Source organism: Nyctereutes procyonoides, unplaced genomic scaffold (genome assembly GCF_905146905.1).
Source record: "Nyctereutes procyonoides isolate TBG_1078 unplaced genomic scaffold, NYPRO_anot_genome, whole genome shotgun sequence".
Classification (NCBI taxonomy): Eukaryota; Metazoa; Chordata; class Mammalia; order Carnivora; family Canidae; genus Nyctereutes; species Nyctereutes procyonoides.
The window spans coordinates 66,931,486-66,949,472 of NW_026575051.1; the positions used below are offsets into that span (position 1 = coordinate 66,931,486).

At 34.8% G+C, this 17,987-nt stretch overlaps 1 protein-coding gene and 1 pseudogene across 4 annotated transcripts in view; both read right to left on the reverse strand.

Moving 5' to 3' along the window:
- Positions 1 to 17,987, reverse strand: part of WASF1 (WASP family member 1) — a 63,778-nt gene that overhangs the window by 20,572 nt on the left and 25,219 nt on the right. Inside the window, exon 1 of one of the 4 annotated variants that reach the window (XM_055330534.1) lies at positions 723 to 740. The exons of the other annotated variants lie outside the window; for them this stretch is intronic. The gene's annotated coding sequence lies outside the window, so the exon portion shown is untranslated. Of the gene's footprint in view, positions 1 to 722; positions 741 to 17,987 lie in introns of those variants that run through there. 4 annotated transcript variants of the gene reach the window in all.
- Positions 10,375 to 11,369, reverse strand: LOC129512938 (cytochrome b5 type B-like; annotated as a pseudogene).

Below are 17,987 nucleotides of genomic sequence, written 5' to 3' on the forward strand. Positions count from 1 at the left end.
CTTTAAAAAAAAAAACCTCCATAAGATAATTATAGTTAATAATTGCCTTTGGATTAAAGAACGTAAGAATTAAGAGTATTCTATTATGTCACTGATGACAAGTGATTAATTCCTTATCCTCATACATCAATGAAACAACTAATCTATGATCATTTAAGGGTGTTTCTGTATTTATAAGATAACATTAATATTAAATAAGGATAATTTTATGTTAAATTATAGAAATACAATTTTCAATTTTCCTAACACTATTTAAACTAAAGGATTATACTGGAATACCTAAGAGAACAGGTTAGAATAAAATAACTATTCTAATAAAAACAAATATCAGTATTTTGAATACTTCAAGAATTTTTAAGAAAGCCAGTGATTTTTAAGAAACATCCTACTTCTTTAGATTAGAAGCTACTTAATTATGTATAACCTAAGTAATTTGAGCACAGGAATGTTTAAATGGGGATATGTTCTTCATGGAAATAGTTTTCCCAATAAGCTTCTATGCAAGTGACAAAATGCTTTATAATTCTGACACAGGGGATTAAAATAATAAAAAGCATTTTTGAAATAAGAATGAACAAAATAAGAGCTCACATTAACAAATATATCAAATCTAATTAAAATATTTCAATTATGTAAAACCACAGGTCTTAAAGTACTATAATTTAAAATATATAAAAAAAGGATGTTTAAAATGTATCAAGAACAGAATTTTTATAACTTACCTTTGCCCAAATCTATAATGTATATATCCCAAACTGTTTTCATATTATAAGTAAACTGAAATAGAAAGTAATTGAACTTACTGGTGAAACAATATAAATTTATATAAAACAACAGTGGAAATATATAAAAATAACAATTCTCCTTTTTGTTATAAGGTAAACTTCAAAATTACTCATTAATCATAAATCTCTAAAATTCTACAAAGATATGGCAATTCCAAATTAGACTCCTAGGATTAAAGAACTACCAGTCATGCTAAACATCTCTATTTGATTGCTATGAGATGATCTGGCCTTATTAAAGAATTTGCCCTAAAAACAGTGCTACCTTATACCAAAAATAAATAGGTAGATAATTATATCTTTCATCTCGAGTCACAACAAAGTATTAAATTTTGATAGGCTAAGCTGAAAAGAAATGAAGAAATAAGCATGGCAAAAATACATATCTACATTATGAAAAATTCAATTTCTCCAATGTTTAACTGTAAAACATTTTCATGTGTATTAAAACTCAAAATGGATGGTGACCGCTGCCAAGGGCAACAGTCACACTATTCTATGGAACTGTACATTCATTATGGGGCCAATTTCTTTCTCTTTTTTTGAAATTTGCCACTCAAAAGAGCACTTAAAAGACCTCCTTAAGTATCTTAACAGTGAAGTGACATATAGTACAGGAAAAACTGTGTTTGTACATTAAAAATTTAATAACATTGCTTTTTGAAAGAGAAAAAATATTTCAGATCCCTGATACTTATTTTGAATATAATGTTACTTAGCAGTATACATATATAAAATCAGATGTAAAATCCTTACGCTTATAACTCCTTATACAACTATAAAGCCAGAATTAATTTTTTTTATTTATGTATTTTTTAAGGATGAGAGAGAGAGAGAACATGAGTGGGGGGACAGAAGAGGGAGAGAGAATCCTCAAGCTGACTCCCCGATGAGCTTGGAGACAATTGTAGGGCTCAATCCCAGGACCCTGAGATCCTGACCTGAGATGAAATCCTGAGCTGGCCATTCAGCTGCCTGAAGCACCCAGGCACCCCGAAAGCCAAAATAGAAAAGTCCATAAAATTCCAAATAACAGTAATAGATATGACGAAAATCACTTTGCTTTAACTCAATTATTGCTGGCTATATAAATCCTGTACTGACTGCTCCAAAAATCTGCTCTATTTTATTTATGACTATCCTGCTATATAAAGTCTTTCCTTTATTTGAACTACTGTGAAATTTTATTTATTTGTTACCTGACACCCTTAGGCTTTACTATGTTCAAGTACAACATTTAGGTACAAATATGTCCCTGTAATACCATTAGACTGAAACAATTAAAGTTGTACTAGTTGGCACCAAAGTTATGCTAAACACAATCATAAACAGAGATACTAAAATTACTTCCCAGGACTCATTATAAGGTAGACATTTAAATGATTCAAAATATGCTTTCACTAAGTCCTTTTAAAGTAAAGAATTTTTAAAATAAAACAAATGAATAAACAAACAGAAAGCAGATTCAGACCAAGATTGCCTAAGGGAAGAGGAATGGAGAGTAAAATGGGTAAAAGGGAGTGGGAGATACAAACTTTTAATTATGGAATGAATAAGTCATGGAAATAAAAGGTACAGCATTGGGAATATAGTCAACAATACTGTAATAGCGTTGTATAGTGACAGATGGTAACTACACTTTGTGGTGAGGTTAGCACAATGTATTGAGATACTGAATCACTCACTATGTTGTACACCTGAAACTAACATAACTGTCAACTATACTCAAAACAGTTTTAAAAATTCACATAAGAAAACTCACAAACATTCAAAAATACGTCCAGGCTGAGACCCATTCTAGGCCAAGCTGAAGACATCATTCAAAGAGGTGCAATGAGTTGTTCAAGAGGCAGGGTTAGGAACAGAACCTATTTGTATACATGGAAGTTGTATCAAACTCTATTGCTTCTTTCACTTTAAGATGAATTTATACAATGTACACTTTCAAAAACCATTCTGGGACTGAGCAAAATTTCATGTAAGAGGAGAAACAAAATGATTCTTTCACAACCCGAAACAGATGAACACATATTTTTAAAAAGTAGAAAGTACATCACTTATATATATCTTAGATGATAACAAGCCCATCAATGGACTCCTTCTGTACCTGACATGACAAAATATGGGAAATTTTAACCCCTTCCCACTATCTTTCTTTCATGTTCTTTCTTCGTTTATCTCCACATACATATTTCCAAATATTGACTATCTCTTTCTGGATAGCCCCATGAATAAAACCTCAAAATAACAAGCCCCAAACTAAAGTCATTATTTTTCCCCAGCAAAAACCTAGCTCTTTATTTCTTTTATTAGTTAACAGCTCCATCAAAGTATAGCCTAGTTATTTTGACTTCTTTCAATCTTATCAAATCCAATCTGTATAAGAATATCTCTTCAATTCCTAGCAGATGATCTGCTGATATCAAACTGCTGACATTTTCCTTAAATTTTTTGAAAATCTTCCAGAATTTTTGTGTGTATATTTATATTTCCACATACTCACAAACACATAGGCTTTCAAATACCCTTATTATACTCTGTAAGGTATATCATAATTTATCTGACATTCTCCTAATTGTGGACATTTTGGTTACTTCCAAATTTTCATTATAATAAATCATACTTGATAAACTTACATTATATAAATATTTATATAAGTTCCTGGTTATTTCCTTAGAGTATGAAAAATTGAAGATCCTTTTTTTTAGATTATTTCTTTGACAGAGAGAGTGAGCGCAAGTAGGGAGAGCAGCAGGCAGAGGGAGGGAGAGGGAGAGAAGTAAGCTCCCCTCAGAGCAAGGAGTCAGATGCGGGGCTCCATCCCAGGACCTTGGGAATAATGACCTGAGCTGAAGAAAGAAGCTTAACTGACTGAGACATTCAGGTGCCCCAAAATTCAGGACTCTTAAATATTTATTTCCAAATTGCTTCCAATAAAATCATTCCATTTTCACTTTTACCACACATGAGAATACTTTAATACTTTCTCAGTTCTGTTATTTACGGTGTATGAGACAAAAATGAAAACACAACATGCCAAAACTTAAGGGATGCAGCAAAAGCAGTTCTAAGAGAGAGCCTGATAGTGATAAATGACTACATTAAGAAAAAAAGGAAGATTTCAAATAACCTTAATTTATATTTCAAGGAATTAAAGAAAGAACAAGTTAAGCCCAAAGTTAGGAGAAGGAAGAAAATAATAAAGTTTAGAGCAGAAATAAATGAAATAGACAATAGAAAAAAAAAAAACAATGAAATTAGGAGCTGATTTTTGAAAAGATAAAGAAAACTGACAAACCTTTAGCTAGACTACCCATGAAAGAAAAGAAAAGATGCAAATACACAAGAACATAACTGAAAGAGGAGACATCACAATTGATACCAGAAGTACAAAGGTTCACAGGCAGCTACTATGAACAATTATACAGCAACAAATTAGATAACCTAGAAAAAAATGGATAAATTCCTAGAAATATTACCTACAAATATTCCTATAAATTATCATGACATTATTATGAAGACACAGAAAATACAAACAAAACAATAACAAGTTAAGGATATCAAATCAGTAATCAAAAAGCCCAGAACCAGATGGTTTCACTGGTGATTTCTACCAAATATTTAAAGAAGATTTAAAGCCAATCTTTCTCAAACTCTTCCCAAAATACTGAAGAGTAAAGAATATTCCCAAACTTATTTTATGAGGCCAGCATTAACCCTGACCAAATCCAGACAGAGACTACAAGAAAACTACAGATGCAAAAATTCTCAGAAGACTCCAAACCACATTCAACAGCACTTTAAAAGGATCATACACTATTGATTAAATAGGATTTATCCTTGAGATGAATGGATGATTAAACATACGTAAATTAGTACATGTGATACACTACATCATAAAATGAAGGATAAACAACATCTCAATAGATGCAGAAAAACCATGTGACAAAATTCAACATGCTTCCACATCAAAAAATTAGATATAAAAGAAACATACCTCAACATATTAAAGGCTATATGTGACAAGATCACAGTAATTGTAACACTCAACAGTGAAAAGCTAAAAGCTTTCCTCTAAGATCAGGAACAACACAAGGGTGCCCACTCTTACCACTTTTCTTCAACGTAGTACTAGAAGTCCTAGCCAAAGCAATTAGGCAAAAAACAAAGAAAAGAAAAAGTATCTAAATTGGAAAGGAAGAAGTAAAACTATATCTATATAAAGATGATTACTGTAACTAGAAAACCCTAAAGACTACTCAATGGTAGAACTAATAAATTCAGTAAAGTTGGAGAATACAAAATATACCAAAAAATCAGCTGTGTTTCTATACAGAAACAACAAGCCATCTGAGAAAGAAATAAAGGGAACAACCCTATTTACAGCATCAAAAACAATAAAATTGTTAGGAATAAATTTAAGGAGGTGAAAGATCTGTACTATGAAAACCGTAAGACACTGAAAAACTAAAGAAGACACAAATAAAAGGAAACTACAGATTCAATGCAACCCGTATCAAAATTCTAATGGTATTTTCACAGAAATACAAAAAGCAACCCCAAATTTGTATGAAGCCACAACGACCCCAGCAGAGCCAAAGCAATCTTGAGGAAGAACAAAGATGGAAACATCACACTTACTGATTTTAAATACGAGAAAGCTGTAATAATTAAAACAGTACTGTACTGGCATAGAAATAAACACACAGGTCAATGGAACAGAAGCGAGAGACAAGAAATAAACTAATGGATACATGGTCAGTTAATATTTGACAAGGGAGCCAAGAATCCTCAATAGGGAAAAAATAGTTCTTTCAATGAACTGTGGTGAGAAAATTGGATATTCACATGCAAAAGAATGAAAATGGACCCCTATTTTATACCACTCACAAAAATTAACTCAAAACCTATTAAAGATTTAAATGTAATAATCAAAGCCATAAAACTCTTACAAGAAAACAAAGTAAAAGAACTCCTTAACACTGGTCTTGGCAATGCTTTTATGAATATACCATCATATGCACAAACAAAAAAAAGCAAAAACAAACAAGTGTGACTACATCAATCTAAGATGCTTCTGCACAGAAAAAGAAAAAAATCAACAAGACAACCTATGGAATGGAAAAAAATATTTGCAAATCACTTATCTGATAAGGGGTTACTATCCAAAATATATAAGGAATTTACACAACTCAGTAGCAAAAGCCCCTAACAATCCAATTAAAAAACAGGCAGAGGAAAGAACAGACATTTTTCTATGGACAATGTATACATCACCAACAGGTACATTAAAAGATGCTCAACATCACTAATCTTCAGCAAAATGCAAATCAAAACCATGCACACAACCTCATGCTTGTTTGAATGGCTATTATCAAAATACAAGAGATAAATAAATACTAGTGAGGATGAGGAGAAAAGGGAAATCGTGTGCATTGTTGGTGAGATCATCAACTGGCAAAATCACTATGAGAGCCAGTATGAGTGTTCCTCAAAAAAAAAAAAAAAAAATTAAAAGTAGAATTACCATATGATCCAGCAATCTTACTTCTGGATATATACCCCCAAAACTGCAATCCCTATTTTGAAGAAATACCTACATCTCTACGTTAACTGCAGCATTATTCACAATAGTCAAGACATGGAAACAACCTAAGTGGTCATTGGTGGATGAATGGATAAAGAAGTAGTGGTAAATATATATACAATGTAATTTTATTCAGCCATAAAAAAATGACATCTTGCCACTCATGACAACATAGATGAACTGAACTCTGAGGGTGTTAAGTAAAATAGAGAAAGACAAATACAGTATGGTCTCACTTACATGTGAAATCTAAAAAAAGCTGAACTAAAAAAATTAAGGTGAGAAAACAAACAAAAAAATAACACTAAACCCAGAGAAACCAGAGCACAATGGTGGTTGCTAGGGGCTGGGGGGGTTGGGAGAAATGGGGAAATATTTGTCAAAGGGTACAAACTTCCAGCTATAAGACAAATAAGTTTGGGAATGTAATGGACAGTGTGGGGACTATAGTTGATAATATTGTTATACACTTAAAAATTGCTGAGAGAGTAGATCTTAAAATGTGCCCACAACAAAAAAGGTAATTATGTGTGTGACTGTGGTAATCACTTCACAATATACGTGTATCAAGTTATCAAGTTGTTATATGTTAATCACATCTCAAGAAAGTGTGTGTGGGGGGGTTCCTGTTACACAGTTAAGTGCACAATAAATATTACTACTATTATAATTTCTCACCAACATTAATTGTTAAGAGAATTGACAGTACTCTGATTCATTTTTAAAAAGATTTATTTATTAGAGAGAGAGAGAGAGTGAGTGTGGGGAGGGAGGGGCAAGGGAGAGGGAGAGAGAGAATCTCAAGCAGACTCTGCATTGAGCACAGAGCCCACACAGGACTTGATCTCACAACCCTGAGATCATGACTTGAGTGGAAGCCAAGAATCAGAAGCTCAACTGACTAAGCCACCCAGGTGCCCCTGTTTGACTCCTTTTAAAGTGGGAAAAATGATACAAAAGCAAAATCAGAGAGTAAGAAGATAACTGATCCACACCTTTCCCAAGTTTAATATATGTGGAATATATGAATATAGGTAGCACTCCCACACAAGAGGATACAGATGACACTAATTTTAGGGACTAGCCAGTTACCAGTTAAGGCAGGGAAACTGAAGGTTTAAGTTTGGAAAAGAGAACAAAAATAATTATACACAGGGAAGTTTGCAAGTCACAGAAGCAGAAACTCTCTAGAAAACAGTGGAAGGATTTGGGGAAGATGGAGAAACGGGTCAAATGAGGAACTGTTCAAAGCAGTATCAAGATGCTAGTTCAGAAGATAACAGAAAACAAAGGCAGCCTGTACTTCTGCCAGCTGACTCAGAAACAGTGAGATGAAACATAATGGAATTATTTCTAAGTCTTTTGAAAAGAATATGAGCATTCTCTTTGGTTTATGTTATGGTCCTAAAGGTGTCAAGAGATGATGCAGAAGTAAATACCCTTTCCAACTTTACCACATACTGTCCTACAGCTAATTACTGGAATCAGAGGAATAAATATCTCACTCTAACTTCCAGTTCAGTGGTTTCCTTCATTATAACATACTGACATTTTCTCCTACATTTCATTCCTGGATTTGCAACTAATTACCTGGAATAAATAATCACTCAAATATAGTTTTATTTTTCTTTGCTTGCATTTACTGTTTGATACAAAAAAAAAGCTGATTTGCTATTTTCCTGCCCACTCACAGCCTCATGAGATCCTCACATAATTTTTTATCTTGGTATTTTCCTACACAGAAGAGTGTTTCGGCATTTTAAACCTGGGCATTTCAATGTGTACTTTGTCTTCCTGAACATTTTTAAAAATACAGGATAAAACTAGTACCAACATTAATTCTCAGTGTTAATAGTTTTTAATTCAGAAAACCCAGCTATTTTTAAGAATCTTATTATTAGAAGCCAAATAATTCATCTTCCATTTTGGTAGATGAGTAAATTTACCTGAAAAGTTAAGAAATTTGTCTAAGTTATTAACAAAATTAACAGCAGAGCTATGATCAGATTTTAGGTTTCCAGATTTTAAATCTACTGTCATGCTCTTAATCTGTTACTATTTTTTTAAAGATTTTATTCATTTATTCATGAGAGACACAGGGAGAAGGGCAGAGACTTAGGCAGAGGGAGAAGCAGGCTCCTTGTGAGGAGCTCTCTGCAGAACTTGATCCCAGGACCCTGGGGTCACGACCTGAGCAAAAGGAAGATGCTCAATCGCTGAGCCACCCAAGCATTTTTAAAATCCATTTTATATTCTTGAGAAATCAGTCTCCCAAATTTCACAATACCCTAAAAAATGTTCAGTGGTATTTTGAAGTTCCCTACTTCCCAGATGACTACCTCCCCTTCAACAAATACTTTTTATGTATGATGATCAAAATATAGGTGGTAAAAGAGATATAAAAGTAGCAAAATACCTTACCACCCAAAAGCTTACAAGATAATGAAGAAGCAAAGACATGTGCCAAAAACTTAAAAATAATGAAAGTGAACATATGGATGGCTAAGGTTTAAAACTAGGATAAAACAAATTACTAGGTATGCAGAGAGAACGAAATCAAAACAAGCTAAAGAGGTTAAGGAAGACAATACTGGTAACAGACCTGTGCTATCTAATACACTGCTAGCCTCATATAGCTAAATTAAAATTAAATAATTTAAAAATCAGTTCTTTAGTCACACTAGCCACATTTCAAGTACTCAAAAGCCACATGTGGCTTGTGGTTGCCACATCTGACAACACAACTACAGAACATTACACCATTACTACAGAAAGTTCTAAGGGACAGCACTGATGCCCAAGATGAATAAAATGGCAAGAAGACATGTTAAATAGGCATACAGGAAGAAATATAAGAAAACTTGCTTAAAAGATACACAGAGGTAGAAAGGTAGAAATTAAAGATAAATGCAATCAAATTGAAGATTTTGAACTTTTTGATATTCAGCGAAGAACACACGTTTCTTCTTAGGAAGTAAAAGATCACAAACATTTGATTTTAGACAATTTTAAGGAGATTTTACTGTTTCCTCCGGACTAAAAGTGAAAGGATGAGGCAGTAAACTGCTGGATCATTCATATATGTGGTATATATTCACATACGTATGTACAATTTTAGTAAGTATCACTGAACGGTTTTCCAAAGTACTTGAACCAATTTATACCCCCACCAGCAATTTATAATTCCAGCTGTTTGAATCCTTGCTAACACTTGGTATTATACACTAATGATTTAAGATTTTTTATTTTAGAAAAGGAGACAACACGTGCACACATGGGCAAGTTGGGGGAGAAAATCTTCAAGCAGACTCCCTGTTGAGTATGGAGCCTGACACCTGGCTCAACCCCACAACCCAAGAGATCATAACTTGAGCCAAAACCAAGAATCAGATGCTCAACCAAATGAGACACCCAGGCACCCCTATACATTAATAATTTGATGACCCAAGCAAGACTAATCACATTTTAAAGTTTCATTTAGTCTATCAAAAATTTTAATTTCTAATGTCTTTAGCCATTAAATAATTATAATAAAATATTAAATGTATTAATCTTGATTTCATCTTTTCTGGAAAGTAAATCGGTAGATAAACTATGCTATAGAAACACTATAGATTTCTGTAATGTAAGATTTCTGTAAACTCGAGAATTCTATAATTGGTCTAACTAATAATAGGATTAACAAAATGCACAGCTACAATGAGTCATCTATTTTATAAATTTAAGTAAAAAATAGAGACTTTAAAATATTATATTTCTAAACATACATTAAGTTACAATATTAATCACCACTTTGACTCAAGAACTTGTGAAACTTACGAAATTATCTCTTTTCTATCATGTTCAATTCTTAGTTACATCCTCACTTCCTCACTTTCCTGTTGTTTTCTTTCAGGACAGGTGAAAGAAAATACAAATATTATTAACATTTTAATTCAAATATATATATAGACACATATATATTTACTTCAAAGGAAAACAAAAAAAGGAAAGCTTCGAAACCAGAGTGTGTTGCCCTGTTAAGAATATCGAATGTGCATTCAAAGAATTGAAAAGCAGGCATTTTTACCAAAGGACAATGTCACTAGGACATCTGGGATTGTAATTATAAAACAAAGTTGGGAAACGCAAAGGGGCTGGTGGAAGCCAGCAGGGAGAGGGGCCACTGGCAGGGACACAGAACAATGAGCAGGTGCTTTAGGAATAAGGCTCTGGGAAGTGAAGGACTCTGGCCCCAGGTCTGGGGTGGATGTCTGGCCAACCATTTGGGCTCCAAAGGGGAAGCACACACTCGGCAGGATTCAAGAAGAGGGCATCGCTTGGCCTCCAAACAAGTCTCTAGCTCACACTCCCAATGGATATGCTTCCAACTTCCACAGCCTCCTCAGGATGATTTGCTTTCTGACGTGTAGTAATGGTACAGGAAACCTAAGACAATGGCGCCTATGATGGGCAAAATCAGTACGACGAGCAACTTTTGCACGTGGCATCTCTCGAAGGGTCCTTGCTACCACTTTCAGGTTTAAGGTCATCCGGATGCACATCACCAATATAGTACCGCTTTAGCATTTCTCTGGCATCAGAGGAGTGGCCTACATCTTCAAAGCTTTCACTCGAATTTGCACCAGCTTGTTCCAACAGGACCTCTTTCTCCTCCAGGATGCTCTTTAAGGAAATCGGTGACATCATGGACTCGCCCGTGGATCACCAGCTAGATCTCCTTCAGGGAGTCGCACTTCTCCACCTCCTCCAATCGGTGGTAGGTGATGGCGGTCTCAACCCCTTGCCCGTTCCCATCGACCCCTTGCCTGTTCCCATCGCTGCCGCTGGCTGCCTCCGTTGCCATGGGGCCGGGGATTCCGCTCTTCGCTGCCGTTCTCCGCATTTCTGAGGGTAACTTCCTCTGGGGGGCCAACATTTTAATTCTATTCCCTGACATGGACATGGAAATGCTATGCTGAATCAAATCAGAGAGAATAATCAATCTACATCTTATTTTCAGGAGGAAATATATAAAGTTTACTGAGGCATGATATACTACATGTAATATACGATGGCCCCCAAATTTCCTGCCCCTTGTGCTACTTCTATGATTATGCTACATTGCATGTTAAGAAAGATTTTAAAGATGTAATTAACTTAATATAGGGAGATTATATGTGTAGGTTTAATCTAATCACATGAGCCCTTTAAAAAAAGCAGAGTATTTTCCAGCTGATAGCAGAAGAGGAAATCAGAGATACAAAGCATAAGAAATTCACCATGCCATGGGTGGCTTGAAGATGGAGGTCCTTTCCACTTGAAAAGGACCTGAGTGTGGCCTCTAGGAGCTAAGAGTAACCTCTGGCTGACAACCAAGAATAGAACAGGAACCCAAATTCTGTAACTGCAGAAAATGGATTTTGACAACTTGAATGAGCTTATAAGCTGATTTTTCCCCAGAGCCTCCAGAAAGGAATGTAGCTCAGTTGACACCTTGATTTTGGCCTTGTGAGACCTTAAAGAGAAAAACAGACACGCCCATCCAGATTCCTGACCTACAAAACTGTTAGATAATTAATAGTTGTCTTAATCTGCTAAATTTGTGGCAATTCATTAAGCAGCAACAGAAAACACACTGCAAATACTTAAAGTACAGTATTTGACCAGTACAGTCTGGTCAGTTTTAAAACCGTTTTAACACAGTTTAACACTGTGAATCACAAGTCACCCCTTAAATTTTCTGTGTCCTTTTGTGATCCCTCCCTCCACCCATACCCACAAACAACCATTGCCTTGCCTTCTGTCACTACAGATTTGTTTGCTTGTTGTAGAACTCTACAAAAATGGAATCATAAAGTATTTTTTTACCTGTCTTTTTTTCTTTTGCCTGCCTTCTTTCTATTCAGCCTAACGATTTTGAGATTCATCAGTGTTGTTCCATGTATCAATAATTCATTTATTTTTTTGAATAGTATTTCATTGTATGGATACATCATATTCATCTGTTGATGGACTTTAGGATTATTTTCAGTTTAGAGTTATTACAAATAAAGTTACTATAAGCATTTTGTACAAGTGGGAGTCTACAAACTGTTTGAACGATGATGAGTTGAGAGGCAGAGATTTAAGTCCCTTCTTTCTAAATTCTACTACCCACTCCCAACATATTTTTCAATGTTTTGATTCTGTTGCCTATATGCCTAAAATAAAATACAGTATCATACAGATTACACTTAATACATTTTAATGCATTATTAGAAAGATGTCTGTGTTCCAGATTTCTCATTTACTATGATGAATGTTACTTTATGTTCTATGAACAGGCTATATAAGAGCAAGAACCATGGCACAGCCTCAACCTAACCGCAATGGAAGGATCTTGCATTTTAGCAAGAACCTAGCCCATATGTGAAGTCCTCAATTAATATTTTTGCACTCATACGCAAATAAATAAAAGGGGTTCAAAACAAAACATGCAACAAGGGGGACTTGGTTACCTCCAACTGAACTTAATAAATCCAAAGTTTATTGTTAGGCAATTTTGAAAGAGTACAATTAAGTGATGAAATTCAGAATTCTGTCTGTCTCATAGACATCTCTGGTGATTATTGGGAACTTATGTCAGCATATTTAAGAAAACTAATTCAAAGTGTTTGAGAGAGTAAAAGTAATGTCAACATATCAAGAATGATTAGATATGAAGAAAAATATCTATTTTGGGGGACAGGTCCTAGAATATAGGGAGATAAATTCTACTTCACTTCCCCTATTCTTTCCATGATTATTCTTCTGTGTGAGTCCACTCTGACCTAATCATAGTTTTGCTTTCCCACTGTACTGTATTCTTAAGCAAGAACTAATAAACTAAGATATGCCAGGTAGACAGCATATTTCTTCTTCAAAAGTCATAAAAGACAGAAGTACAGAAAATACTCCCTAACTCTATGAAGCCAGCATTAATTACACTAAAACAAAAAGCAGAAAACAGCCCTACAAGAAAACTACAGACCAGTATCTCTCATGAACATAGATGCAAAAATCCTCAAGAAAATTAGCAAAGTGAATTCAACAATGTATAAAAAATTATACACCACAACCAAGAGGGATTCATTCCAGTTACAGAAGGCTGATTCAATATTAAAAATCAATTAATGTAACCCATCACCTCTATAGGCTAAAGAAGAAAAATCACAGGATTACATCAGTGGCTGCAGAGAAAATACTTGACAAAATCCAACATCCATTCATGATAAACTCAGCAAACTAAGAACAGAGGGTATCTTGCTCAACTTGACAAAGAACATCTACATAAAACCTAGAGCTCACATCACACCTAATGGTGAGAAACTAGAAGCTTTCCTGCCAAGATCAGGACAAAGGAAAAGATCTCCCCTCTGATCACACTATACTGAAAGTCTTAGCTAATGCAATTAAGAAAAGAAAAATTATATAAATTGAGAAGAAAGAAATAAAACTGTCTTTATTCAAGATGACATGACTGTCTATATAGAAAATACAGAAGAATCAACAAAAAACCTCCTGGAACTAGTAAGCAATTATAGCAAGGTTGCAGGATACAGGTTAATACATGAAACTCAAATTGTTTTTCTATGTACCAACAATAAGCAATTAAAATTTGAAATTAAAAGGATGCTGAGGGATCCCTGGGTGGCGCAGCGGTTTGGTGCCTGCCTTTGGCCCAGGGCGCGATCCTGGAGACCCAGGATCGAATCCCACGTCGGGCTCCCGGCGCATGGAGCCTGCTTCTCCCTCTGCCTGTGTCTCTGCCTCTCTCTCTCTCTCTCTGTGACTATCATAAATAAATAAATAAAAATTAAAAAAAAAGTTACCTTAAAAAAATAAAATAAAATAAAAGGATGCTGATATTAGCACCCCAAACCCCAAGATACTTAGGTACAAATCTAACAAAATACACACAAGATCTGTAGGAAGAAAACTACAAAATTCTGATTAAAAAAAAAAACTAAATAAATGGAGAGAATTTCATATTCATGGATAGGAAGACTCAATACTGTTATTTGCCAGTTCTTCCCAATTTCATCTATAGATTCAATGCAATCCTAATCAAAATCTTAGCACATTGGGCAGCCCGGGTGGCTTAGCGGTTCAGCGCCACCTTCAGCCCAGGGCCTGATCCTGGAGACCTGGGATCAAGTCCCACATCGGGCTCCTGCATGGAGCCTGCTTCTCCCTCTGCCTGTGTCTCTACCTCTCTCTCCTTCTGTGTATCTCATGAATAAATAAATAAATAATCTTAAAAAAAAAAACTTAGCACATTATTTAATGGCTACTGACAAACCGATTATAAAGTTTACACAGAAAGGCAACAGAACCAGAATAGCCAATGCAATACTGAAGGAGAACAAAGGTAGAGGACCGATATATCTGACTTCAAAATTTACCATAAAGCTACAGTAATCATGACAGTGTGGTATTGATGAAAGAACAAATAGATCAGTGGAAACAGAGAACCCAGAAACAGACTCACATAAATATATGATCTTTGACAAAGAAGCAGAACCAATACAATAGAGCAAAGATAGTCTTTTCACTAAATGGTGCTGGAACAACTGAACATTCACATGCAAAAAAATAAATAAATAAAATAAAAAGACTCTAGATATAGACCTTACACTCTTCACAAAAATTAACTCAAAATAGATCACAGACCCAAACGTAAAATGCAAAACCATAAAACTCCTAGAAGTTAACAGACAAAAATTTAGATGTCCATAAGTTTGGCAATAACTTTTTATATAGAACACCAGATTCATTAAGAAATAAGCTAGACTTTACAAAAATTAAAAACTGCTCTGTGAAAGATACTGTCAAGAGAATGAGAAGACAAGCCACAGACTGGGAGAAAATATTCACAAAAGACTGAAAAAGGACTGTTATCCAAAATATAGAGAGAAGTCTTAAAATTCAACAGTAAGAAAAGTAACAATCTAGTTAAAAACTGGGCAAAAGACCTAAACAGTTTGCCAAAAAAAGATACGCAGATGGCAAATAAACATGTATAAAGATGCAAAACCTCCTAAGTCATTAGAGAACTACAAGTTAAAATGAGATACTACTCCATACCTATTAGAATGGCCAAAATCTGAAACAATGTCAAAATCCAAATGCTGACGAGAATGTGGAACAATAGGAAATCTCATTGTTGGGGAGAATGCACACTGGTACAGCCACTCTGGGTGACAGTCTGGCAGTTTCTCACAACACTAAACAAGCCCTTACCATATAATCTAGCATCACAGTCAATGAGTTGAAACCTTATGTCCACCCAAAAACCTGCACGTAAATGTTTATAGCAGCTTTATTCATAATTGTAAAACTTGGGAGCAACTAAGATGTCCTTCAGCAGGTGAGTGGGTTAACAGGGTATGGTATATCTAAACAATGAAATATTAGTGCTAAAAAGAAATGAGCTAACAAGCCAGGAAGATATGGAAAAATACTAAATGAATATTACTAAGAGAAAGAAGCCAATCTGAAAAGGCTACATACTGTACGATTCTAACTATATGATGTTCTGAAAAAGGAAAAACTATGGAGACGGCAAAAAAAATCAGTGGTTGTCAGGGCTTAGGGAAGAGGGAAAAGATGAATAGAGCACAGAGGATTGTTAGGGCATTCTGTAGGATACTGAAGTGGTGGATACATGCTATCATGCATTTGTCAAAATCTACAGAAATGTAACACCAAGAGTGAACCTTAAAGTATAGACTTTGAGTGATAGTGTAGGTTCACTGATTGTAACAAATGTACCACTGTGGTGCAGATGTTGAGATGTTGAGATGTTGGTAGTGGGAGAGGTTGTACATGTGTGTCCTGAAGGTGAGTGTGGGAACTCTCTATACCTTGTCCTCAATTTTGCTATAAACCTAAAACAGCTCTAAAAAATAAAGTCTATTTAAGTCATAAAAAATTTGAATGTACGTAATGCCAAGAACTGTTAAAAAAAGAACTTTCAAAATGGCCAAAATGGTAAATTTTGTTATGTATACTTTACCATCATTTTCAAAAAGTCTTAAGAGGGTTAGCAATATTAGGAACCAAGAAGATATTTTATTTAGATGTCTGTCTCATTTCCACCTCTTCTTACTCAGTTTTACCCAGTCTTAGCCCATCTGAGCTGCTGTAATACAAGACACTGGGTGGCTTATAAACAACAGAAATTTATTTCTCACAGTTCTGAAAGCTGGGAAGTCCAAGATTAAGGCACATCAAAGCTGTCCAAGATCAAGATGTCTGATGAGAGCCCCCTTCCTACTCTACAGATGACTGTCTTCTTACCATGTCTTCACATGATGGAAGCTCCCTAGTTCTAGGGAGCTTTTATTTATTATTTTTTTTAATTAGCATTTAAGTCTCTCCTTTAAGGCAATTTTTTTTTAACTACTTCCTTCTGGCTTAGATCATCTATAGCATCGCTCATTCAAAGTGTGGTTCTAAAACCAGCATCAGTAGCATTAGCATAACCTAGGAACTTGTAAGAACTACAGAATTTTAGTTCCACACTGGAATTTCTGATAGAATCTGCTTTTTAACAAGATCCTCAGGTAATTAGGATGCATGATAAAGTTTGCATAGAGTATTTTAGAAGACTTAGTACCCCTCTACTTCTTCTCATAGGTTCCTCACAGGGGGCATGTATTCTAGAAATAAAGAAATAAAGGGAGCAAGGTACAAAAGTCAAATGGATAGGCCAAGATCTTATCAAAGGAAAAGGAAGAGAGATGCAGTAATGCAAAATTAGATTTAAGGGGCATATAGGTATGGCTGGAAAAAGAGAAACATTCCTGAGAGAAAATAGGTGGTCTACCAAACCAAGCTGCTTATTTGGTCATTTTTGCAATCTACCACAGACCTACATACTGGGTATGGTGTTAAGATCTTTTGAGGAAATAAAACTCTTACTTTGTTTCAGGAACTTGTGCTAAGTGCTATACATGTAGATATATATGTTTTTATGTATTTAGTCATTACATTAAGTCATTACAAAAAGTCCTTATGGGAGAGATAGACTATTCCTACTTTATATGAGTAAAGGGAATTTGAAGTTTAAGAAGCTAGTTACCAGCCCAAAATACTATTACTTATACACAGCTGAATCAAAATTGGAAATCAAGTTTTCTCGGTATTACCTAGTTCAATGTTTTTTTTTCCCACTATATCATCTTATGTTGTGTAGAAATTGATTACAAAATCCTAGGGGTCCTGTAACACACTCTTTGCTGGCACACCACTCTTTTCCACTGTAGGGCCTTTGTATGCACTGTTTCCCCTTAGCATTTCTGGCTCCTTTTCATTTTTCAAGCCTCAGAAAGGCCTTTCCTAATTCCTCTTAAATAGATCCCCTTGTTATCCCATTAGAGTGTCCTATTTGTTTCCTTCATAGCATTTTTTTCAACCTATAAATATATATTTACTTGTTTTGTTATATCTTTCCTACTTGGCTATAAATTCCCTGAGAGTAGAAACTATGTTTCATTCATTAGTGTCCCAATACTTAGGATACTGCTCGCTCCATAGTACAAGTTCAATAGGTATTTTAAAAATAAGCAAAGTTTACTTTCTTTCTGTATGGCATCATACTGGTTTATTGT